We start from the raw sequence: 26,446 nt of genomic DNA, 5'->3' as shown, positions 1-26,446 counted from the left end.
CACTTGATCTTAGCCAAAAGGCCGAGAAGCGATAACCCCATTACTGCACCCTGCCCGGGTGCGCCCCCTTGGGTGCTGTCCAATATCGCCTGGGGCAAAGGTCAATGAGCCCCTCCCCAGGACACTTGCTTTCAAGCAGTCTCCGCCCCCTTGAGCAAAGCCTCCCCAAAATACCTTGAATTTGTGATATAGGGGGACTCATATGTGATGGAGAGTCCCCCTATGGAGCACATATCAGAGCTGACAACGACAGAATCTTTATATATATATATATATATATATATATATATATATCTAAAAAGGCGGGAAAACGGGCAGGGGGTTGAAAAGGGCTTTGCCTGATTGTCTTGTAAATGCCACATTTTCCCTCCATCCATTATCTAGCTAGCCTGGTTGCTGTTTTTACTAGCTGGCACTAGCATAGTTAGCTACTGTAGCTCTCCACTGTCATCTTGTGACATGTCACTGAAAGTGCTGCCGTTTGCTTCTGCCAGCACCTGCCCTTCAGGTGGCCAAGGAAACCGCTGCGCCCATGTTTTGGCATGTGTCTCCTAAATCGATTAGGAAGCCAAACGCTTTCCACTCAACAAAAACACTTTCCACTCAACAAAAACACTCTCCACTCAACAAAAACACTTTCCACTCAACAAAAACACTTTCCACTCGCTCTCGCTGGCCGTCTTCTTTTTCCCCACTAATGCACGCTCACTGGGCTTTAGCTTTTCAACACAAAGAGGAGGGTGCACCGTTCCCGGAGGCGCTGCAATACCGGGTCGATGCGTGGAGCGGATGGAGCAAGCCCCTTTTCCGTCTCCCTGTCCTAAAAATCCGTTTAATATGTAGTCCCCCTCTGGGGGACATATCAGATATTAAACTGATAAGAACAGATACTACACTTGATCTTAGCCAAAAGGCCGAGAAGCGATAACCCCATTACTGCACCCTGCCCGGGTGCGCCCCCTTGGGTGCTGTCCAATATCGCCTGGGGCAAAGGTCAATGAGCCCCTCCCCAGGACACTTGCTTTCAAGCAGTCTCCGCCCCCTTGAGCAAAGCCTCCCCAAAATACCTTGAATTTGTGATATAGGGGGACTCATATGTGATGGAGAGTCCCCCTATGGAGCACATATCAGAGCTGACAACGACAGAATCTTTATATATATATATATATATATATATATATATATATATATCTAAAAAGGCGGGAAAACGGGCAGGGGGTTGAAAAGGGCTTTGCCTGATTGTCTTGTAAATGCCACATTTTCCCTCCATCCATTATCTAGCTAGCCTGGTTGCTGTTTTTACTAGCTGGCACTAGCATAGTTAGCTACTGTAGCTCTCCACTGTCATCTTGTGACATGTCACTGAAAGTGCTGCCGTTTGCTTCTGCCAGCACCTGCCCTTCAGGTGGCCAAGGAAACCGCTGCGCCCATGTTTTGGCATGTGTCTCCTAAATCGATTAGGAAGCCAAACGCTTTCCACTCAACAAAAACACTTTCCACTCAACAAAAACACTCTCCACTCAACAAAAACACTTTCCACTCAACAAAAACACTTTCCACTCGCTCTCGCTGGCCGTCTTCTTTTTCCCCACTAATGCACGCTCACTGGGCTTTAGCTTTTCAACACAAAGAGGAGGGTGCACCGTTCCCGGAGGCGCTGCAATACCGGGTCGATGCGTGGAGCGGATGGAGCAAGCCCCTTTTCCGTCTCCCTGTCCTAAAAATCCGTTTAATATGTAGTCCCCCTCTGGGGGACATATCAGATATTAAACTGATAAGAACAGATACTACACTTGATCTTAGCCAAAAGGCCGAGAAGCGATAACCCCATTACTGCACCCTGCCCGGGTGCGCCCCCTTGGGTGCTGTCCAATATCGCCTGGGGCAAAGGTCAATGAGCCCCTCCCCAGGACACTTGCTTTCAAGCAGTCTCCGCCCCCTTGAGCAAAGCCTCCCCAAAATACCTTGAATTTGTGATATAGGGGGACTCATATGTGATGGAGAGTCCCCCTATGGAGCACATATCAGAGCTGACAACGACAGAATCTTTATATATATATATATATATATATATATATAAATAAATAAATAAATAAATAAATACATATATATATATATATATATATATATCTAAAAAGGCGGGAAAACGGGCAGGGGGTTGAAAAGGGCTTTGCCTGATTGTCTTGTAAATGCCACATTTTCCCTCCATCCATTATCTAGCTAGCCTGGTTGCTGTTTTTACTAGCTGGCACTAGCATAGTTAGCTACTGTAGCTCTCCACTGTCATCTTGTGACATGTCACTGAAAGTGCTGCCGTTTGCTTCTGCCAGCACCTGCCCTTCAGGTGGCCAAGGAAACCGCTGCGCCCATGTTTTGGCATGTGTCTCCTAAATCGATTAGGAAGCCAAACGCTTTCCACTCAACAAAAACACTTTCCACTCAACAAAAACACTCTCCACTCAACAAAAACACTTTCCACTCAACAAAAACACTTTCCACTCGCTCTCGCTGGCCGTCTTCTTTTTCCCCACTAATGCACGCTCACTGGGCTTTAGCTTTTCAACACAAAGAGGAGGGTGCACCGTTCCCGGAGGCGCTGCAATACCGGGTCGATGCGTGGAGCGGATGGAGCAAGCCCCTTTTCCGTCTCCCTGTCCTAAAAATCCGTTTAATATGTAGTCCCCCTCTGGGGGACATATCAGATATTAAACTGATAAGAACAGATACTACACTTGATCTTAGCCAAAAGGCCGAGAAGCGATAACCCCATTACTGCACCCTGCCCGGGTGCGCCCCCTTGGGTGCTGTCCAATATCGCCTGGGGCAAAGGTCAATGAGCCCCTCCCCAGGACACTTGCTTTCAAGCAGTCTCCGCCCCCTTGAGCAAAGCCTCCCCAAAATACCTTGAATTTGTGATATAGGGGGACTCATATGTGATGGAGAGTCCCCCTATGGAGCACATATCAGAGCTGACAACGACAGAATCTTTATATATATATATATATATATATATAAATAAATAAATAAATAAATAAATACATATATATATATATATATATATATATATCTAAAAAGGCGGGAAAACGGGCAGGGGGTTGAAAAGGGCTTTGCCTGATTGTCTTGTAAATGCCACATTTTCCCTCCATCCATTATCTAGCTAGCCTGGTTGCTGTTTTTACTAGCTGGCACTAGCATAGTTAGCTACTGTAGCTCTCCACTGTCATCTTGTGACATGTCACTGAAAGTGCTGCCGTTTGCTTCTGCCAGCACCTGCCCTTCAGGTGGCCAAGGAAACCGCTGCGCCCATGTTTTGGCATGTGTCTCCTAAATCGATTAGGAAGCCAAACGCTTTCCACTCAACAAAAACACTTTCCACTCAACAAAAACACTCTCCACTCAACAAAAACACTTTCCACTCAACAAAAACACTTTCCACTCGCTCTCGCTGGCCGTCTTCTTTTTCCCCACTAATGCACGCTCACTGGGCTTTAGCTTTTCAACACAAAGAGGAGGGTGCACCGTTCCCGGAGGCGCTGCAATACCGGGTCGATGCGTGGAGCGGATGGAGCAAGCCCCTTTTCCGTCTCCCTGTCCTAAAAATCCGTTTAATATGTAGTCCCCCTCTGGGGGACATATCAGATATTAAACTGATAAGAACAGATACTACACTTGATCTTAGCCAAAAGGCCGAGAAGCGATAACCCCATTACTGCACCCTGCCCGGGTGCGCCCCCTTGGGTGCTGTCCAATATCGCCTGGGGCAAAGGTCAATGAGCCCCTCCCCAGGACACTTGCTTTCAAGCAGTCTCCGCCCCCTTGAGCAAAGCCTCCCCAAAATACCTTGAATTTGTGATATAGGGGGACTCATATGTGATGGAGAGTCCCCCTATGGAGCACATATCAGAGCTGACAACGACAGAATCTTTATATATATATATATATATATATATAAATAAATAAATAAATAAATAAATACATATATATATATATATATATATATATATATCTAAAAAGGCGGGAAAACGGGCAGGGGGTTGAAAAGGGCTTTGCCTGATTGTCTTGTAAATGCCACATTTTCCCTCCATCCATTATCTAGCTAGCCTGGTTGCTGTTTTTACTAGCTGGCACTAGCATAGTTAGCTACTGTAGCTCTCCACTGTCATCTTGTGACATGTCACTGAAAGTGCTGCCGTTTGCTTCTGCCAGCACCTGCCCTTCAGGTGGCCAAGGAAACCGCTGCGCCCATGTTTTGGCATGTGTCTCCTAAATCGATTAGGAAGCCAAACGCTTTCCACTCAACAAAAACACTTTCCACTCAACAAAAACACTCTCCACTCAACAAAAACACTTTCCACTCAACAAAAACACTTTCCACTCGCTCTCGCTGGCCGTCTTCTTTTTCCCCACTAATGCACGCTCACTGGGCTTTAGCTTTTCAACACAAAGAGGAGGGTGCACCGTTCCCGGAGGCGCTGCAATACCGGGTCGATGCGTGGAGCGGATGGAGCAAGCCCCTTTTCCGTCTCCCTGTCCTAAAAATCGGTTTAATATGTAGTCCCCCTCTGGGGGACATATCAGATATTAAACTGATAAGAACAGATACTACACTTGATCTTAGCCAAAAGGCCGAGAAGCGATAACCCCATTACTGCACCCTGCCCGGGTGCGCCCCCTTGGGTGCTGTCCAATATCGCCTGGGGCAAAGGTCAATGAGCCCCTCCCCAGGACACTTGCTTTCAAGCAGTCTCCGCCCCCTTGAGCAAAGCCTCCCCAAAATACCTTGAATTTGTGATATAGGGGGACTCATATGTGATGGAGAGTCCCCCTATGGAGCACATATCAGAGCTGACAACGACAGAATCTTTATATATATATATATATATATATATATATATATATATATATATATATCTAAAAAGGCGGGAAAACGGGCAGGGGGTTGAAAAGGGCTTTGCCTGATTGTCTTGTAAATGCCACATTTTCCCTCCATCCATTATCTAGCTAGCCTGGTTGCTGTTTTTACTAGCTGGCACTAGCATAGTTAGCTACTGTAGCTCTCCACTGTCATCTTGTGACATGTCACTGAAAGTGCTGCCGTTTGCTTCTGCCAGCACCTGCCCTTCAGGTGGCCAAGGAAACCGCTGCGCCCATGTTTTGGCATGTGTCTCCTAAATCGATTAGGAAGCCAAACGCTTTCCACTCAACAAAAACACTTTCCACTCAACAAAAACACTCTCCACTCAACAAAAACACTTTCCACTCAACAAAAACACTTTCCACTCGCTCTCGCTGGCCGTCTTCTTTTTCCCCACTAATGCACGCTCACTGGGCTTTAGCTTTTCAACACAAAGAGGAGGGTGCACCGTTCCCGGAGGCGCTGCAATACCGGGTCGATGCGTGGAGCGGATGGAGCAAGCCCCTTTTCCGTCTCCCTGTCCTAAAAATCCGTTTAATATGTAGTCCCCCTCTGGGGGACATATCAGATATTAAACTGATAAGAACAGATACTACACTTGATCTTAGCCAAAAGGCCGAGAAGCGATAACCCCATTACTGCACCCTGCCCGGGTGCGCCCCCTTGGGTGCTGTCCAATATCGCCTGGGGCAAAGGTCAATGAGCCCCTCCCCAGGACACTTGCTTTCAAGCAGTCTCCGCCCCCTTGAGCAAAGCCTCCCCAAAATACCTTGAATTTGTGATATAGGGGGACTCATATGTGATGGAGAGTCCCCCTATGGAGCACATATCAGAGCTGACAACGACAGAATCTTTATATATATATATATATATATATATATATATATATATCTAAAAAGGCGGGAAAACGGGCAGGGGGTTGAAAAGGGCTTTGCCTGATTGTCTTGTAAATGCCACATTTTCCCTCCATCCATTATCTAGCTAGCCTGGTTGCTGTTTTTACTAGCTGGCACTAGCATAGTTAGCTACTGTAGCTCTCCACTGTCATCTTGTGACATGTCACTGAAAGTGCTGCCGTTTGCTTCTGCCAGCACCTGCCCTTCAGGTGGCCAAGGAAACCGCTGCGCCCATGTTTTGGCATGTGTCTCCTAAATCGATTAGGAAGCCAAACGCTTTCCACTCAACAAAAACACTTTCCACTCAACAAAAACACTCTCCACTCAACAAAAACACTTTCCACTCAACAAAAACACTTTCCACTCGCTCTCGCTGGCCGTCTTCTTTTTCCCCACTAATGCACGCTCACTGGGCTTTAGCTTTTCAACACAAAGAGGAGGGTGCACCGTTCCCGGAGGCGCTGCAATACCGGGTCGATGCGTGGAGCGGATGGAGCAAGCCCCTTTTCCGTCTCCCTGTCCTAAAAATCCGTTTAATATGTAGTCCCCCTCTGGGGGACATATCAGATATTAAACTGATAAGAACAGATACTACACTTGATCTTAGCCAAAAGGCCGAGAAGCGATAACCCCATTACTGCACCCTGCCCGGGTGCGCCCCCTTGGGTGCTGTCCAATATCGCCTGGGGCAAAGGTCAATGAGCCCCTCCCCAGGACACTTGCTTTCAAGCAGTCTCCGCCCCCTTGAGCAAAGCCTCCCCAAAATACCTTGAATTTGTGATATAGGGGGACTCATATGTGATGGAGAGTCCCCCTATGGAGCACATATCAGAGCTGACAACGACAGAATCTTTATATATATATATATATATATATATAAATAAATAAATAAATAAATAAATACATATATATATATATATATATATATATATCTAAAAAGGCGGGAAAACGGGCAGGGGGTTGAAAAGGGCTTTGCCTGATTGTCTTGTAAATGCCACATTTTCCCTCCATCCATTATCTAGCTAGCCTGGTTGCTGTTTTTACTAGCTGGCACTAGCATAGTTAGCTACTGTAGCTCTCCACTGTCATCTTGTGACATGTCACTGAAAGTGCTGCCGTTTGCTTCTGCCAGCACCTGCCCTTCAGGTGGCCAAGGAAACCGCTGCGCCCATGTTTTGGCATGTGTCTCCTAAATCGATTAGGAAGCCAAACGCTTTCCACTCAACAAAAACACTTTCCACTCAACAAAAACACTCTCCACTCAACAAAAACACTTTCCACTCAACAAAAACACTTTCCACTCGCTCTCGCTGGCCGTCTTCTTTTTCCCCACTAATGCACGCTCACTGGGCTTTAGCTTTTCAACACAAAGAGGAGGGTGCACCGTTCCCGGAGGCGCTGCAATACCGGGTCGATGCGTGGAGCGGATGGAGCAAGCCCCTTTTCCGTCTCCCTGTCCTAAAAATCCGTTTAATATGTAGTCCCCCTCTGGGGGACATATCAGATATTAAACTGATAAGAACAGATACTACACTTGATCTTAGCCAAAAGGCCGAGAAGCGATAACCCCATTACTGCACCCTGCCCGGGTGCGCCCCCTTGGGTGCTGTCCAATATCGCCTGGGGCAAAGGTCAATGAGCCCCTCCCCAGGACACTTGCTTTCAAGCAGTCTCCGCCCCCTTGAGCAAAGCCTCCCCAAAATACCTTGAATTTGTGATATAGGGGGACTCATATGTGATGGAGAGTCCCCCTATGGAGCACATATCAGAGCTGACAACGACAGAATCTTTATATATATATATATATATATATATAAATAAATAAATAAATAAATAAATACATATATATATATATATATATATATATATCTAAAAAGGCGGGAAAACGGGCAGGGGGTTGAAAAGGGCTTTGCCTGATTGTCTTGTAAATGCCACATTTTCCCTCCATCCATTATCTAGCTAGCCTGGTTGCTGTTTTTACTAGCTGGCACTAGCATAGTTAGCTACTGTAGCTCTCCACTGTCATCTTGTGACATGTCACTGAAAGTGCTGCCGTTTGCTTCTGCCAGCACCTGCCCTTCAGGTGGCCAAGGAAACCGCTGCGCCCATGTTTTGGCATGTGTCTCCTAAATCGATTAGGAAGCCAAACGCTTTCCACTCAACAAAAACACTTTCCACTCAACAAAAACACTCTCCACTCAACAAAAACACTTTCCACTCAACAAAAACACTTTCCACTCGCTCTCGCTGGCCGTCTTCTTTTTCCCCACTAATGCACGCTCACTGGGCTTTAGCTTTTCAACACAAAGAGGAGGGTGCACCGTTCCCGGAGGCGCTGCAATACCGGGTCGATGCGTGGAGCGGATGGAGCAAGCCCCTTTTCCGTCTCCCTGTCCTAAAAATCCGTTTAATATGTAGTCCCCCTCTGGGGGACATATCAGATATTAAACTGATAAGAACAGATACTACACTTGATCTTAGCCAAAAGGCCGAGAAGCGATAACCCCATTACTGCACCCTGCCCGGGTGCGCCCCCTTGGGTGCTGTCCAATATCGCCTGGGGCAAAGGTCAATGAGCCCCTCCCCAGGACACTTGCTTTCAAGCAGTCTCCGCCCCCTTGAGCAAAGCCTCCCCAAAATACCTTGAATTTGTGATATAGGGGGACTCATATGTGATGGAGAGTCCCCCTATGGAGCACATATCAGAGCTGACAACGACAGAATCTTTATATATATATATATATATATATATATATATATATATATATATATCTAAAAAGGCGGGAAAACGGGCAGGGGGTTGAAAAGGGCTTTGCCTGATTGTCTTGTAAATGCCACATTTTCCCTCCATCCATTATCTAGCTAGCCTGGTTGCTGTTTTTACTAGCTGGCACTAGCATAGTTAGCTACTGTAGCTCTCCACTGTCATCTTGTGACATGTCACTGAAAGTGCTGCCGTTTGCTTCTGCCAGCACCTGCCCTTCAGGTGGCCAAGGAAACCGCTGCGCCCATGTTTTGGCATGTGTCTCCTAAATCGATTAGGAAGCCAAACGCTTTCCACTCAACAAAAACACTTTCCACTCAACAAAAACACTCTCCACTCAACAAAAACACTTTCCACTCAACAAAAACACTTTCCACTCGCTCTCGCTGGCCGTCTTCTTTTTCCCCACTAATGCACGCTCACTGGGCTTTAGCTTTTCAACACAAAGAGGAGGGTGCACCGTTCCCGGAGGCGCTGCAATACCGGGTCGATGCGTGGAGCGGATGGAGCAAGCCCCTTTTCCGTCTCCCTGTCCTAAAAATCCGTTTAATATGTAGTCCCCCTCTGTGGGACATATCAGATATTAAACTGATAAGAACAGATACTACACTTGATCTTAGCCAAAAGGCCGAGAAGCGATAACCCCATTACTGCACCCTGCCCGGGTGCGCCCCCTTGGGTGCTGTCCAATATCGCCTGGGGCAAAGGTCAATGAGCCCCTCCCCAGGACACTTGCTTTCAAGCAGTCTCCGCCCCCTTGAGCAAAGCCTCCCCAAAATACCTTGAATTTGTGATATAGGGGGACTCATATGTGATGGAGAGTCCCCCTATGGAGCACATATCAGAGCTGACAACGACAGAATCTTTATATATATATATATATATATATATATAAATAAATAAATAAATAAATAAATACATATATATATATATATATATATATATCTAAAAAGGCGGGAAAACGGGCAGGGGGTTGAAAAGGGCTTTGCCTGATTGTCTTGTAAATGCCACATTTTCCCTCCATCCATTATCTAGCTAGCCTGGTTGCTGTTTTTACTAGCTGGCACTAGCATAGTTAGCTACTGTAGCTCTCCACTGTCATCTTGTGACATGTCACTGAAAGTGCTGCCGTTTGCTTCTGCCAGCACCTGCCCTTCAGGTGGCCAAGGAAACCGCTGCGCCCATGTTTTGGCATGTGTCTCCTAAATCGATTAGGAAGCCAAACGCTTTCCACTCAACAAAAACACTTTCCACTCAACAAAAACACTTTCCACTCGACAAAAACACTTTCCACTCAACAAAAACACTTTCCACTCAACAAAAACACTTTCCACTCAACAAAAACACTCTCCACTCAACAAAAACACTTTCCACTCAACAAAAACACTTTCCACTCGCTCTCGCTGGCCGTCTTCTTTTTCCCCACTAATGCACGCTCACTGGGCTTTAGCTTTTCAACACAAAGAGGAGGGTGCACCGTTCCCGGAGGCGCTGCAATACCGGGTCGATGCGTGGAGCGGATGGAGCAAGCCCCTTTTCCGTCTCCCTGTCCTAAAAATCCGTTTAATATGTAGTCCCCCTCTGGGGGACATATCAGATATTAAACTGATAAGAACAGATACTACACTTGATCTTAGCCAAAAGGCCGAGAAGCGATAACCCCATTACTGCACCCTGCCCGGGTGCGCCCCCTTGGGTGCTGTCCAATATCGCCTGGGGCAAAGGTCAATGAGCCCCTCCCCAGGACACTTGCTTTCAAGCAGTCTCCGCCCCCTTGAGCAAAGCCTCCCCAAAATACCTTGAATTTGTGATATAGGGGGACTCATATGTGATGGAGAGTCCCCCTATGGAGCACATATCAGAGCTGACAACGACAGAATCTTTATATATATATATATATATATATATATATATATATCTAAAAAGGCGGGAAAACGGGCAGGGGGTTGAAAAGGGCTTTGCCTGATTGTCTTGTAAATGCCACATTTTCCCTCCATCCATTATCTAGCTAGCCTGGTTGCTGTTTTTACTAGCTGGCACTAGCATAGTTAGCTACTGTAGCTCTCCACTGTCATCTTGTGACATGTCACTGAAAGTGCTGCCGTTTGCTTCTGCCAGCACCTGCCCTTCAGGTGGCCAAGGAAACCGCTGCGCCCATGTTTTGGCATGTGTCTCCTAAATCGATTAGGAAGCCAAACGCTTTCCACTCAACAAAAACACTTTCCACTCAACAAAAACACTCTCCACTCAACAAAAACACTTTCCACTCAACAAAAACACTTTCCACTCGCTCTCGCTGGCCGTCTTCTTTTTCCCCACTAATGCACGCTCACTGGGCTTTAGCTTTTCAACACAAAGAGGAGGGTGCACCGTTCCCGGAGGCGCTGCAATACCGGGTCGATGCGTGGAGCGGATGGAGCAAGCCCCTTTTCCGTCTCCCTGTCCTAAAAATCCGTTTAATATGTAGTCCCCCTCTGGGGGACATATCAGATATTAAACTGATAAGAACAGATACTACACTTGATCTTAGCCAAAAGGCCGAGAAGCGATAACCCCATTACTGCACCCTGCCCGGGTGCGCCCCCTTGGGTGCTGTCCAATATCGCCTGGGGCAAAGGTCAATGAGCCCCTCCCCAGGACACTTGCTTTCAAGCAGTCTCCGCCCCCTTGAGCAAAGCCTCCCCAAAATACCTTGAATTTGTGATATAGGGGGACTCATATGTGATGGAGAGTCCCCCTATGGAGCACATATCAGAGCTGACAACGACAGAATCTTTATATATATATATATATATATATATATATATATATCTAAAAAGGCGGGAAAACGGGCAGGGGGTTGAAAAGGGCTTTGCCTGATTGTCTTGTAAATGCCACATTTTCCCTCCATCCATTATCTAGCTAGCCTGGTTGCTGTTTTTACTAGCTGGCACTAGCATAGTTAGCTACTGTAGCTCTCCACTGTCATCTTGTGACATGTCACTGAAAGTGCTGCCGTTTGCTTCTGCCAGCACCTGCCCTTCAGGTGGCCAAGGAAACCGCTGCGCCCATGTTTTGGCATGTGTCTCCTAAATCGATTAGGAAGCCAAACGCTTTCCACTCAACAAAAACACTTTCCACTCAACAAAAACACTCTCCACTCAACAAAAACACTTTCCACTCAACAAAAACACTTTCCACTCGCTCTCGCTGGCCGTCTTCTTTTTCCCCACTAATGCACGCTCACTGGGCTTTTGCTTTTCAACACAAAGAGGAGGGTGCACCGTTCCCGGAGGCGCTGCAATACCGGGTCGATGCGTGGAGCGGATGGAGCAAGCCCCTTTTCCGTCTCCCTGTCCTAAAAATCCGTTTAATATGTAGTCCCCCTCTGGGGGACATATCAGATATTAAACTGATAAGAACAGATACTACACTTGATCTTAGCCAAAAGGCCGAGAAGCGATAACCCCATTACTGCACCCTGCCCGGGTGCGCCCCCTTGGGTGCTGTCCAATATCGCCTGGGGCAAAGGTCAATGAGCCCCTCCCCAGGACACTTGCTTTCAAGCAGTCTCCGCCCCCTTGAGCAAAGCCTCCCCAAAATACCTTGAATTTGTGATATAGGGGGACTCATATGTGATGGAGAGTCCCCCTATGGAGCACATATCAGAGCTGACAACGACAGAATCTTTATATATATATATATATATATATATATATATATATATCTAAAAAGGCGGGAAAACGGGCAGGGGGTTGAAAAGGGCTTTGCCTGATTGTCTTGTAAATGCCACATTTTCCCTCCATCCATTATCTAGCTAGCCTGGTTGCTGTTTTTACTAGCTGGCACTAGCATAGTTAGCTACTGTAGCTCTCCACTGTCATCTTGTGACATGTCACTGAAAGTGCTGCCGTTTGCTTCTGCCAGCACCTGCCCTTCAGGTGGCCAAGGAAACCGCTGCGCCCATGTTTTGGCATGTGTCTCCTAAATCGATTAGGAAGCCAAACGCTTTCCACTCAACAAAAACACTTTCCACTCAACAAAAACACTCTCCACTCAACAAAAACACTTTCCACTCAACAAAAACACTTTCCACTCGCTCTCGCTGGCCGTCTTCTTTTTCCCCACTAATGCACGCTCACTGGGCTTTAGCTTTTCAACACAAAGAGGAGGGTGCACCGTTCCCGGAGGCGCTGCAATACCGGGTCGATGCGTGGAGCGGATGGAGCAAGCCCCTTTTCCGTCTCCCTGTCCTAAAAATCCGTTTAATATGTAGTCCCCCTCTGGGGGACATATCAGATATTAAACTGATAAGAACAGATACTACACTTGATCTTAGCCAAAAGGCCGAGAAGCGATAACCCCATTACTGCACCCTGCCCGGGTGCGCCCCCTTGGGTGCTGTCCAATATCGCCTGGGGCAAAGGTCAATGAGCCCCTCCCCAGGACACTTGCTTTCAAGCAGTCTCCGCCCCCTTGAGCAAAGCCTCCCCAAAATACCTTGAATTTGTGATATAGGGGGACTCATATGTGATGGAGAGTCCCCCTATGGAGCACATATCAGAGCTGACAACGACAGAATCTTTATATATATATATATATATATATAAATAAATAAATAAATAAATAAATACATATATATATATATATATATATATATCTAAAAAGGCGGGAAAACGGGCAGGGGGTTGAAAAGGGCTTTGCCTGATTGTCTTGTAAATGCCACATTTTCCCTCCATCCATTATCTAGCTAGCCTGGTTGCTGTTTTTACTAGCTGGCACTAGCATAGTTAGCTACTGTAGCTCTCCACTGTCATCTTGTGACATGTCACTGAAAGTGCTGCCGTTTGCTTCTGCCAGCACCTGCCCTTCAGGTGGCCAAGGAAACCGCTGCGCCCATGTTTTGGCATGTGTCTCCTAAATCGATTAGGAAGCCAAACGCTTTCCACTCAACAAAAACACTTTCCACTCAACAAAAACACTCTCCACTCAACAAAAACACTTTCCACTCAACAAAAACACTTTCCACTCGCTCTCGCTGGCCGTCTTCTTTTTCCCCACTAATGCACGCTCACTGGGCTTTAGCTTTTCAACACAAAGAGGAGGGTGCACCGTTCCCGGAGGCGCTGCAATACCGGGTCGATGCGTGGAGCGGATGGAGCAAGCCCCTTTTCCGTCTCCCTGTCCTAAAAATCCGTTTAATATGTAGTCCCCCTCTGGGGGACATATCAGATATTAAACTGATAAGAACAGATACTACACTTGATCTTAGCCAAAAGGCCGAGAAGCGATAACCCCATTACTGCACCCTGCCCGGGTGCGCCCCCTTGGGTGCTGTCCAATATCGCCTGGGGCAAAGGTCAATGAGCCCCTCCCCAGGACACTTGCTTTCAAGCAGTCTCCGCCCCCTTGAGCAAAGCCTCCCCAAAATACCTTGAATTTGTGATATAGGGGGACTCATATGTGATGGAGAGTCCCCCTATGGAGCACATATCAGAGCTGACAACGACAGAATCTTTATATATATATATATATATATATATATATATAAATAAATAAATAAATAAATAAATACATATATATATATATATATATATATATCTAAAAAGGCGGGAAAACGGGCAGGGGGTTGAAAAGGGCTTTGCCTGATTGTCTTGTAAATGCCACATTTTCCCTCCATCCATTATCTAGCTAGCCTGGTTGCTGTTTTTACTAGCTGGCACTAGCATAGTTAGCTACTGTAGCTCTCCACTGTCATCTTGTGACATGTCACTGAAAGTGCTGCCGTTTGCTTCTGCCAGCACCTGCCCTTCAGGTGGCCAAGGAAACCGCTGCGCCCATGTTTTGGCATGTGTCTCCTAAATCGATTAGGAAGCCAAACGCTTTCCACTCAACAAAAACACTTTCCACTCAACAAAAACACTCTCCACTCAACAAAAACACTTTCCACTCAACAAAAACACTTTCCACTCGCTCTCGCTGGCCGTCTTCTTTTTCCCCACTAATGCACGCTCACTGGGCTTTAGCTTTTCAACACAAAGAGGAGGGTGCACCGTTCCCGGAGGCGCTGCAATACCGGGTCGATGCGTGGAGCGGATGGAGCAAGCCCCTTTTCCGTCTCCCTGTCCTAAAAATCCGTTTAATATGTAGTCCCCCTCTGGGGGACATATCAGATATTAAACTGATAAGAACAGATACTACACTTGATCTTAGCCAAAAGGCCGAGAAGCGATAACCCCATTACTGCACCCTGCCCGGGTGCGCCCCCTTGGGTGCTGTCCAATATCGCCTGGGGCAAAGGTCAATGAGCCCCTCCCCAGGACACTTGCTTTCAAGCAGTCTCCGCCCCCTTGAGCAAAGCCTCCCCAAAATACCTTGAATTTGTGATATAGGGGGACTCATATGTGATGGAGAGTCCCCCTATGGAGCACATATCAGAGCTGACAACGACAGAATCTTTATATATATATATATATATATATATAAATAAATAAATAAATAAATAAATACATATATATATATATATATATATATATATATCTAAAAAGGCGGGAAAACGGGCAGGGGGTTGAAAAGGGCTTTGCCTGATTGTCTTGTAAATGCCACATTTTCCCTCCATCCATTATCTAGCTAGCCTGGTTGCTGTTTTTACTAGCTGGCACTAGCATAGTTAGCTACTGTAGCTCTCCACTGTCATCTTGTGACATGTCACTGAAAGTGCTGCCGTTTGCTTCTGCCAGCACCTGCCCTTCAGGTGGCCAAGGAAACCGCTGCGCCCATGTTTTGGCATGTGTCTCCTAAATCGATTAGGAAGCCAAACGCTTTCCACTCAACAAAAACACTTTCCACTCAACAAAAACACTCTCCACTCAACAAAAACACTTTCCACTCAACAAAAACACTTTCCACTCGCTCTCGCTGGCCGTCTTCTTTTTCCCCACTAATGCACGCTCACTGGGCTTTAGCTTTTCAACACAAAGAGGAGGGTGCACCGTTCCCGGAGGCGCTGCAATACCGGGTCGATGCGTGGAGCGGATGGAGCAAGCCCCTTTTCCGTCTCCCTGTCCTAAAAATCCGTTTAATATGTAGTCCCCCTCTGGGGGACATATCAGATATTAAACTGATAAGAACAGATACTACACTTGATCTTAGCCAAAAGGCCGAGAAGCGATAACCCCATTACTGCACCCTGCCCGGGTGCGCCCCCTTGGGTGCTGTCCAATATCGCCTGGGGCAAAGGTCAATGAGCCCCTCCCCAGGACACTTGCTTTCAAGCAGTCTCCGCCCCCTTGAGCAAAGCCTCCCCAAAATACCTTGAATTTGTGATATAGGGGGACTCATATGTGATGGAGAGTCCCCCTATGGAGCACATATCAGAGCTGACAACGACAGAATCTTTATATATATATATATATATATATAAATAAATAAATAAATAAATAAATACATATATATATATATATATATATATATCTAAAAAGGCGGGAAAACGGGCAGGGGGTTGAAAAGGGCTTTGCCTGATTGTCTTGTAAATGCCACATTTTCCCTCCATCCATTATCTAGCTAGCCTGGTTGCTGTTTTTACTAGCTGGCACTAGCATAGTTAGCTACTGTAGCTCTCCACTGTCATCTTGTGACATGTCACTGAAAGTGCTGCCGTTTGCTTCTGCCAGCACCTGCCCTTCAGGTGGCCAAGGAAACCGCTGCGCCCATGTTTTGGCATGTGTCTCCTAAATCGATTAGGAAGCCAAACGCTTTCCACTCAACAAAAACACTTTCCACTCAAAAAAAACACTCTCCACTCAACAAAAACACTTTCCACTCAACAAAAACACTTTCCACTCGCTCTCGCTGGCCGTCTTCTTTTTCCCCACTAATGCACGCTCACTGGGCTTTAGCTTTTCAACACAAAGAGGAGGGTGCACCGTTCCCGGAGGCGCTGCAATACCGGGTCGATGCGTGGAGCGGATGGAGCAAGCCCCTTTTCCGTCTCCCTGTCCTAAAAATCCGTTTAATATGTAGTCCCCCTCTGGGGGACATATCAGATATTAAACTGATAAGAACAGATACTACACTTGATCTTAGCCAAAAGGCCGAGAAGCGATAACCCCATTACTGCACCCTGCCCGGGTGCGCCCCCTTGGGTGCTGTCCAATATCGCCTGGGGCAAAGGTCAATGAGCCCCTCCCCAGGACACTTGCTTTCAAGCAGTCTCCGCCCCCTTGAGCAAAGCCTCCCCAAAATACCTTGAATTTGTGATATAGGGGGACTCATATGTGATGGAGAGTCCCCCTATGGAGCACATATCAGAGCTGACAACGACAGAATCTTTATATATATATATATATATATATATAAATAAATAAATAAATAAATAAATACATATATATATATATATATATATATATATATCTAAAAAGGCGGGAAAACGGGCAGGGGGTTGAAAAGGGCTTTGCCTGATTGTCTTGTAAATGCCACATTTTCCCTCCATCCATTATCTAGCTAGCCTGGTTGCTGTTTTTACTAGCTGGCACTAGCATAGTTAGCTACTGTAGCTCTCCACTGTCATCTTGTGACATGTCACTGAAAGTGCTGCCGTTTGCTTCTGCCAGCACCTGCCCTTCAGGTGGCCAAGGAAACCGCTGCGCCCATGTTTTGGCATGTGTCTCCTAAATCGATTAGGAAGCCAAACGCTTTCCACTCAACAAAAACACTTTCCACTCAACAAAAACACTCTCCACTCAACAAAAACACTTTCCACTCAACAAAAACACTTTCCACTCGCTCTCGCTGGCCGTCTTCTTTTTCCCCACTAATGCACGCTCACTGGGCTTTAGCTTTTCAACACAAAGAGGAGGGTGCACCGTTCCCGGAGGCGCTGCAATACCGGGTCGATGCGTGGAGCGGATGGAGCAAGCCCCTTTTCCGTCTCCCTGTCCTAAAAATCCGTTTAATATGTAGTCCCCCTCTGGGGGACATATCAGATATTAAACTGATAAGAACAGATACTACACTTGATCTTAGCCAAAAGGCCGAGAAGCGATAACCCCATTACTGCACCCTGCCCGGGTGCGCCCCCTTGGGTGCTGTCCAATATCGCCTGGGGCAAAGGTCAATGAGCCCCTCCCCAGGACACTTGCTTTCAAGCAGTCTCCGCCCCCTTGAGCAAAGCCTCCCCAAAATACCTTGAATTTGTGATATAGGGGGACTCATATGTGATGGAGAGTCCCCCTATGGAGCACATATCAGAGCTGACAACGACAGAATCTTTATATATATATATATATATATATATATAAATAAATAAATAAATAAATACATATATATATATATATATATATATATCTAAAAAGGCGGGAAAACGGGCAGGGGGTTGAAAAGGGCTTTGCCTGATTGTCTTGTAAATGCCACATTTTCCCTCCATCCATTATCTAGCTAGCCTGGTTGCTGTTTTTACTAGCTGGCACTAGCATAGTTAGCTACTGTAGCTCTCCACTGTCATCTTGTGACATGTCACTGAAAGTGCTGCCGTTTGCTTCTGCCAGCACCTGCCCTTCAGGTGGCCAAGGAAACCGCTGCGCCCATGTTTTGGCATGTGTCTCCTAAATCGATTAGGAAGCCAAACGCTTTCCACTCAACAAAAACACTTTCCACTCAACAAAAACACTCTCCACTCAACAAAAACACTTTCCACTCAACAAAAACACTTTCCACTCGCTCTCGCTGGCCGTCTTCTTTTTCCCCACTAATGCACGCTCACTGGGCTTTAGCTTTTCAACACAAAGAGGAGGGTGCACCGTTCCCGGAGGCGCTGCAATACCGGGTCGATGCGTGGAGCGGATGGAGCAAGCCCCTTTTCCGTCTCCCTGTCCTAAAAATCCGTTTAATATGTAGTCCCCCTCTGGGGGACATATCAGATATTAAACTGATAAGAACAGATACTACACTTGATCTTAGCCAAAAGGCCGAGAAGCGATAACCCCATTACTGCACCCTGCCCGGGTGCGCCCCCTTGGGTGCTGTCCAATATCGCCTGGGGCAAAGGTCAATGAGCCCCTCCCCAGGACACTTGCTTTCAAGCAGTCTCCGCCCCCTTGAGCAAAGCCTCCCCAAAATACCTTGAATTTGTGATATAGGGGGACTCATATGTGATGGAGAGTCCCCCTATGGAGCACATATCAGAGCTGACAACGACAGAATCTTTATATATATATATATATATATATATAAATAAATAAATAAATAAATAAATACATATATATATATATATATCTAAAAAGGCGGGAAAACGGGCAGGGGGTTGAAAAGGGCTTTGCCTGATTGTCTTGTAAATGCCACATTTTCCCTCCATCCATTATCTAGCTAGCCTGGTTGCTGTTTTTACTAGCTGGCACTAGCATAGTTAGCTACTGTAGCTCTCCACTGTCATCTTGTGACATGTCACTGAAAGTGCTGCCGTTTGCTTCTGCCAGCACCTGCCCTTCAGGTGGCCAAGGAAACCGCTGCGCCCATGTTTTGGCATGTGTCTCCTAAATCGATTAGGAAGCCAAACGCTTTCCACTCAACAAAAACACTTTCCACTCAACAAAAACACTCTCCACTCAACAAAAACACTTTCCACTCAACAAAAACACTTTCCACTCGCTCTCGCTGGCCGTCTTCTTTTTCCCCACTAATGCACGCTCACTGGGCTTTAGCTTTTCAACACAAAGAGGAGGGTGCACCGTTCCCGGAGGCGCTGCAATACCGGGTCGATGCGTGGAGCGGATGGAGCAAGCCCCTTTTCCGTCTCCCTGTCCTAAAAATCCGTTTAATATGTAGTCCCCCTCTGGGGGACATATCAGATATTAAACTGATAAGAACAGATACTACACTTGATCTTAGCCAAAAGGCCGAGAAGCGATAACCCCATTACTGCACCCTGCCCGGGTGCGCCCCCTTGGGTGCTGTCCAATATCGCCTGGGGCAAAGGTCAATGAGCCCCTCCCCAGGACACTTGCTTTCAAGCAGTCTCCGCCCCCTTGAGCAAAGCCTCCCCAAAATACCTTGAATTTGTGATATAGGGGGACTCATATGTGATGGAGAGTCCCCCTATGGAGCACATATCAGAGCTGACAACGACAGAATCTTTATATATATATATATATATATATATATAAATAAATAAATAAATAAATAAATACATATATATATATATATATATATATATCTAAAAAGGCGGGAAAACGGGCAGGGGGTTGAAAAGGGCTTTGCCTGATTGTCTTGTAAATGCCACATTTTCCCTCCATCCATTATCTAGCTAGCCTGGTTGCTGTTTTTACTAGCTGGCACTAGCATAGTTAGCTACTGTAGCTCTCCACTGTCATCTTGTGACATGTCACTGAAAGTGCTGCCGTTTGCTTCTGCCAGCACCTGCCCTTCAGGTGGCCAAGGAAACCGCTGCGCCCATGTTTTGGCATGTGTCTCCTAAATCGATTAGGAAGCCAAACGCTTTCCACTCAACAAAAACACTTTCCACTCAACAAAAACACTCTCCACTCAACAAAAACACTTTCCACTCAACAAAAACACTTTCCACTCGCTCTCGCTGGCCGTCTTCTTTTTCCCCACTAATGCACGCTCACTGGGCTTTAGCTTTTCAACACAAAGAGGAGGGTGCACCGTTCCCGGAGGCGCTGCAATACCGGGTCGATGCGTGGAGCGGATGGAGCAAGCCCCTTTTCCGTCTCCCTGTCCTAAAAATCCGTTTAATATGTAGTCCCCCTCTGGGGGACATATCAGATATTAAACTGATAAGAACAGATACTACACTTGATCTTAGCCAAAAGGCCGAGAAGCGATAACCCCATTACTGCACCCTGCCCGGGTGCGCCCCCTTGGGTGCTGTCCAATATCGCCTGGGGCAAAGGTCAATGAGCCCCTCCCCAGGACACTTGCTTTCAAGCAGTCTCCGCCCCCTTGAGCAAAGCCTCCCCAAAATACCTTGAATTTGTGATATAGGGGGACTCATATGTGATGGAGAGTCCCCCTATGGAGCACATATCAGAGCTGACAACGACAGAATCTTTATATATATATATATATATATATATAAATAAATAAATAAATAAATAAATACATATATATATATATATATATATATATATATCTAAAAAGGCGGGAAAACGGGCAGGGGGTTGAAAAGGGCTTTGCCTGATTGTCTTGTAAATGCCACATTTTCCCTCCATCCATTATCTAGCTAGCCTGGTTGCTGTTTTTACTAGCTGGCACTAGCATAGTTAGCTACTGTAGCTCTCCACTGTCATCTTGTGACATGTCACTGAAAGTGCTGCCGTTTGCTTCTGCCAGCACCTGCCCTTCAGGTGGCCAAGGAAACCGCTGCGCCCATGTTTTGGCATGTGTCTCCTAAATCGATTAGGAAGCCAAACGCTTTCCACTCAACAAAAACACTTTCCACTCAACAAAAACACTCTCCACTCAACAAAAACACTTTCCACTCAACAAAAACACTTTCCACTCGCTCTCGCTGGCCGTCTTCTTTTTCCCCACTAATGCACGCTCACTGGGCTTTAGCTTTTCAACACAAAGAGGAGGGTGCACCGTTCCCGGAGGCGCTGCAATACCGGGTCGATGCGTGGAGCGGATGGAGCAAGCCCCTTTTCCGTCTCCCTGTCCTAAAAATCCGTTTAATATGTAGTCCCCCTCTGGGGGACATATCAGATATTAAACTGATAAGAACAGATACTACACTTGATCTTAGCCAAAAGGCCGAGAAGCGATAACCCCATTACTGCACCCTGCCCGGGTGCGCCCCCTTGGGTGCTGTCCAATATCGCCTGGGGCAAAGGTCAATGAGCCCCTCCCCAGGACACTTGCTTTCAAGCAGTCTCCGCCCCCTTGAGCAAAGCCTCCCCAAAATACCTTGAATTTGTGATATAGGGGGACTCATATGTGATGGAGAGTCCCCCTATGGAGCACATATCAGAGCTGACAACGACAGAATCTTTATATATATATATATATATATATATATAAATAAATAAATAAATAAATAAATACATATATATATATATATATATATATATCTAAAAAGGCGGGAAAACGGGCAGGGGGTTGAAAAGGGCTTTGCCTGATTGTCTTGTAAATGCCACATTTTCCCTCCATCCATTATCTAGCTAGCCTGGTTGCTGTTTTTACTAGCTGGCACTAGCATAGTTAGCTACTGTAGCTCTCCACTGTCATCTTGTGACATGTCACTGAAAGTGCTGCCGTTTGCTTCTGCCAGCACCTGCCCTTCAGGTGGCCAAGGAAACCGCTGCGCCCATGTTTTGGCATGTGTCTCCTAAATCGATTAGGAAGCCAAACGCTTTCCACTCAACAAAAACACTTTCCACTCAACAAAAACACTCTCCACTCAACAAAAACACTTTCCACTCAACAAAAACACTTTCCACTCGCTCTCGCTGGCCGTCTTCTTTTTCCCCACTAATGCACGCTCACTGGGCTTTAGCTTTTCAACACAAAGAGGAGGGTGCACCGTTCCCGGAGGCGCTGCAATACCGGGTCGATGCGTGGAGCGGATGGAGCAAGCCCCTTTTCCGTCTCCCTGTCCTAAAAATCCGTTTAATATGTAGTCCCCCTCTGGGGGACATATCAGATATTAAACTGATAAGAACAGATACTACACTTGATCTTAGCCAAAAGGCCGAGAAGCGATAACCCCATTACTGCACCCTGCCCGGGTGCGCCCCCTTGGGTGCTGTCCAATATCGCCTGGGGCAAAGGTCAATGAGCCCCTCCCCAGGACACTTGCTTTCAAGCAGTCTCCGCCCCCTTGAGCAAAGCCTCCCCAAAATACCTTGAATTTGTGATATAGGGGGACTCATATGTGATGGAGAGTCCCCCTATGGAGCACATATCAGAGCTGACAACGACAGAATCTTTATATATATATATATATATATATATAAATAAATAAATAAATAAATAAATACATATATATATATATATATATATATATATATATATATCTAAAAAGGCGGGAAAACGGGCAGGGGGTTGAAAAGGGCTTTGCCTGATTGTCTTGTAAATGCCACATTTTCCCTCCATCCATTATCTAGCTAGCCTGGTTGCTGTTTTTACTAGCTGGCACTAGCATAGTTAGCTACTGTAGCTCTCCACTGTCATCTTGTGACATGTCACTGAAAGTGCTGCCGTTTGCTTCTGCCAGCACCTGCCCTTCAGGTGGCCAAGGAAACCGCTGCGCCCATGTTTTGGCATGTGTCTCCTAAATCGATTAGGAAGCCAAACGCTTTCCACTCAACAAAAACACTTTCCACTCAACAAAAACACTCTCCACTCAACAAAAACACTTTCCACTCAACAAAAACACTTTCCACTCGCTCTCGCTGGCCGTCTTCTTTTTCCCCACTAATGCACGCTCACTGGGCTTTAGCTTTTCAACACAAAGAGGAGGGTGCACCGTTCCCGGAGGCGCTGCAATACCGGGTCGATGCGTGGAGCGGATGGAGCAAGCCCCTTTTCCGTCTCCCTGTCCTAAAAATCCGTTTAATATGTAGTCCCCCTCTGGGGGACATATCAGATATTAAACTGATAAGAACAGATACTACACTTGATCTTAGCCAAAAGGCCGAGAAGCGATAACCCCATTACTGCACCCTGCCCGGGTGCGCCCCCTTGGGTGCTGTCCAATATCGCCTGGGGCAAAGGTCAATGAGCCCCTCCCCAGGACACTTGCTTTCAAGCAGTCTCCGCCCCCTTGAGCAAAGCCTCCCCAAAATACCTTGAATTTGTGATATAGGGGGACTCATATGTGATGGAGAGTCCCCCTATGGAGCACATATCAGAGCTGACAACGACAGAATCTTTATATATATATATATATATATATATATAAATAAATAAATAAATAAATAAATACATATATATATATATATATATATATATCTAAAAAGGCGGGAAAACGGGCAGGGGGTTGAAAAGGGCTTTGCCTGATTGTCTTGTAAATGCCACATTTTCCCTCCATCCATTATCTAGCTAGCCTGGTTGCTGTTTTTACTAGCTGGCACTAGCATAGTTAGCTACTGTAGCTCTCCACTGTCATCTTGTGACATGTCACTGAAAGTGCTGCCGTTTGCTTCTGCCAGCACCTGCCCTTCAGGTGGCCAAGGAAACCGCTGCGCCCATGTTTTGGCATGTGTCTCCTAAATCGATTAGGAAGCCAAACGCTTTCCACTCAACAAAAACACTTTCCACTCAACAAAAACACTCTCCACTCAACAAAAACACTTTCCACTCAACAAAAACACTTTCCACTCGCTCTCGCTGGCCGTCTTCTTTTTCCCCACTAATGCACGCTCACTGGGCTTTAGCTTTTCAACACAAAGAGGAGGGTGCACCGTTCCCGGAGGCGCTGCAATACCGGGTCGATGCGTGGAGCGGATGGAGCAAGCCCCTTTTCCGTCTCCCTGTCCTAAAAATCCGTTTAATATGTAGTCCCCCTCTGGGGGACATATCAGATATTAAACTGATAAGAACAGATACTACACTTGATCTTAGCCAAAAGGCCGAGAAGCGATAACCCCATTACTGCACCCTGCCCGGGTGCGCCCCCTTGGGTGCTGTCCAATATCGCCTGGGGCAAAGGTCAATGAGCCCCTCCCCAGGACACTTGCTTTCAAGCAGTCTCCGCCCCCTTGAGCAAAGCCTCCCCAAAATACCTTGAATTTGTGATATAGGGGGACTCATATGTGATGGAGAGTCCCCCTATGGAGCACATATCAGAGCTGACAACGACAGAATCTTTATATATATATATATATATATATATAAATAAATAAATAAATAAATAAATACATATATATATATATATATATATATATATATATATATATATATATATATCTAAAAAGGCGGGAAAACGGGCAGGGGGTTGAAAAGGGCTTTGCCTGATTGTCTTGTAAATGCCACATTTTCCCTCCATCCATTATCTAGCTAGCCTGGTTGCTGTTTTTACTAGCTGGCACTAGCATAGTTAGCTACTGTAGCTCTCCACTGTCATCTTGTGACATGTCACTGAAAGTGCTGCCGTTTGCTTCTGCCAGCACCTGCCCTTCAGGTGGCCAAGGAAACCGCTGCGCCCATGTTTTGGCATGTGTCTCCTAAATCGATTAGGAAGCCAAACGCTTTCCACTCAACAAAAACACTTTCCACTCAACAAAAACACTCTCCACTCAACAAAAACACTTTCCACTCAACAAAAACACTTTCCACTCGCTCTCGCTGGCCGTCTTCTTTTTCCCCACTAATGCACGCTCACTGGGCTTTAGCTTTTCAACACAAAGAGGAGGGTGCACCGTTCCCGGAGGCGCTGCAATACCGGGTCGATGCGTGGAGCGGATGGAGCAAGCCCCTTTTCCGTCTCCCTGTCCTAAAAATCCGTTTAATATGTAGTCCCCCTCTGGGGGACATATCAGATATTAAACTGATAAGAACAGATACTACACTTGATCTTAGCCAAAAGGCCGAGAAGCGATAACCCCATTACTGCACCCTGCCCGGGTGCGCCCCCTTGGGTGCTGTCCAATATCGCCTGGGGCAAAGGTCAATGAGCCCCTCCCCAGGACACTTGCTTTCAAGCAGTCTCCGCCCCCTTGAGCAAAGCCTCCCCAAAATACCTTGAATTTGTGATATAGGGGGACTCATATGTGATGGAGAGTCCCCCTATGGAGCACATATCAGAGCTGACAACGACAGAATCTTTATATATATATATATATATATATATATAAATAAATAAATAAATAAATACATATATATATATATATATATATATATCTAAAAAGGCGGGAAAACGGGCAGGGGGTTGAAAAGGGCTTTGCCTGATTGTCTTGTAAATGCCACATTTTCCCTCCATCCATTATCTAGCTAGCCTGGTTGCTGTTTTTACTAGCTGGCACTAGCATAGTTAGCTACTGTAGCTCTCCACTGTCATCTTGTGACATGTCACTGAAAGTGCTGCCGTTTGCTTCTGCCAGCACCTGCCCTTCAGGTGGCCAAGGAAACCGCTGCGCCCATGTTTTGGCATGTGTCTCCTAAATCGATTAGGAAGCCAAACGCTTTCCACTCAACAAAAACACTTTCCACTCAACAAAAACACTCTCCACTCAACAAAAACACTTTCCACTCAACAAAAACACTTTCCACTCGCTCTCGCTGGCCGTCTTCTTTTTCCCCACTAATGCACGCTCACTGGGCTTTAGCTTTTCAACACAAAGAGGAGGGTGCACCGTTCCCGGAGGCGCTGCAATACCGGGTCGATGCGTGGAGCGGATGGAGCAAGCCCCTTTTCCGTCTCCCTGTCCTAAAAATCCGTTTAATATGTAGTCCCCCTCTGGGGGACATATCAGATATTAAACTGATAAGAACAGATACTACACTTGATCTTAGCCAAAAGGCCGAGAAGCGATAACCCCATTACTGCACCCTGCCCGGGTGCGCCCCCTTGGGTGCTGTCCAATATCGCCTGGGGCAAAGGTCAATGAGCCCCTCCCCAGGACACTTGCTTTCAAGCAGTCTCCGCCCCCTTGAGCAAAGCCTCCCCAAAATACCTTGAATTTGTGATATAGGGGGACTCATATGTGATGGAGAGTCCCCCTATGGAGCACATATCAGAGCTGACAACGACAGAATCTTTATATATATATATATATATATATATAAATAAATAAATAAATAAATAAATACATATATATATATATATATATATATATATATCTAAAAAGGCGGGAAAACGGGCAGGGGGTTGAAAAGGGCTTTGCCTGATTGTCTTGTAAATGCCACATTTTCCCTCCATCCATTATCTAGCTAGCC

This window comes from Borostomias antarcticus, assembly GCF_949987555.1.
Source record: "Borostomias antarcticus genome assembly, chromosome: 22".
Taxonomy (NCBI): Eukaryota; Metazoa; Chordata; class Actinopteri; order Stomiiformes; family Stomiidae; genus Borostomias; species Borostomias antarcticus.
The sequence above is the reverse complement of the archived record's forward strand: the minus strand, read 5'-3'. Positions refer to the sequence as shown.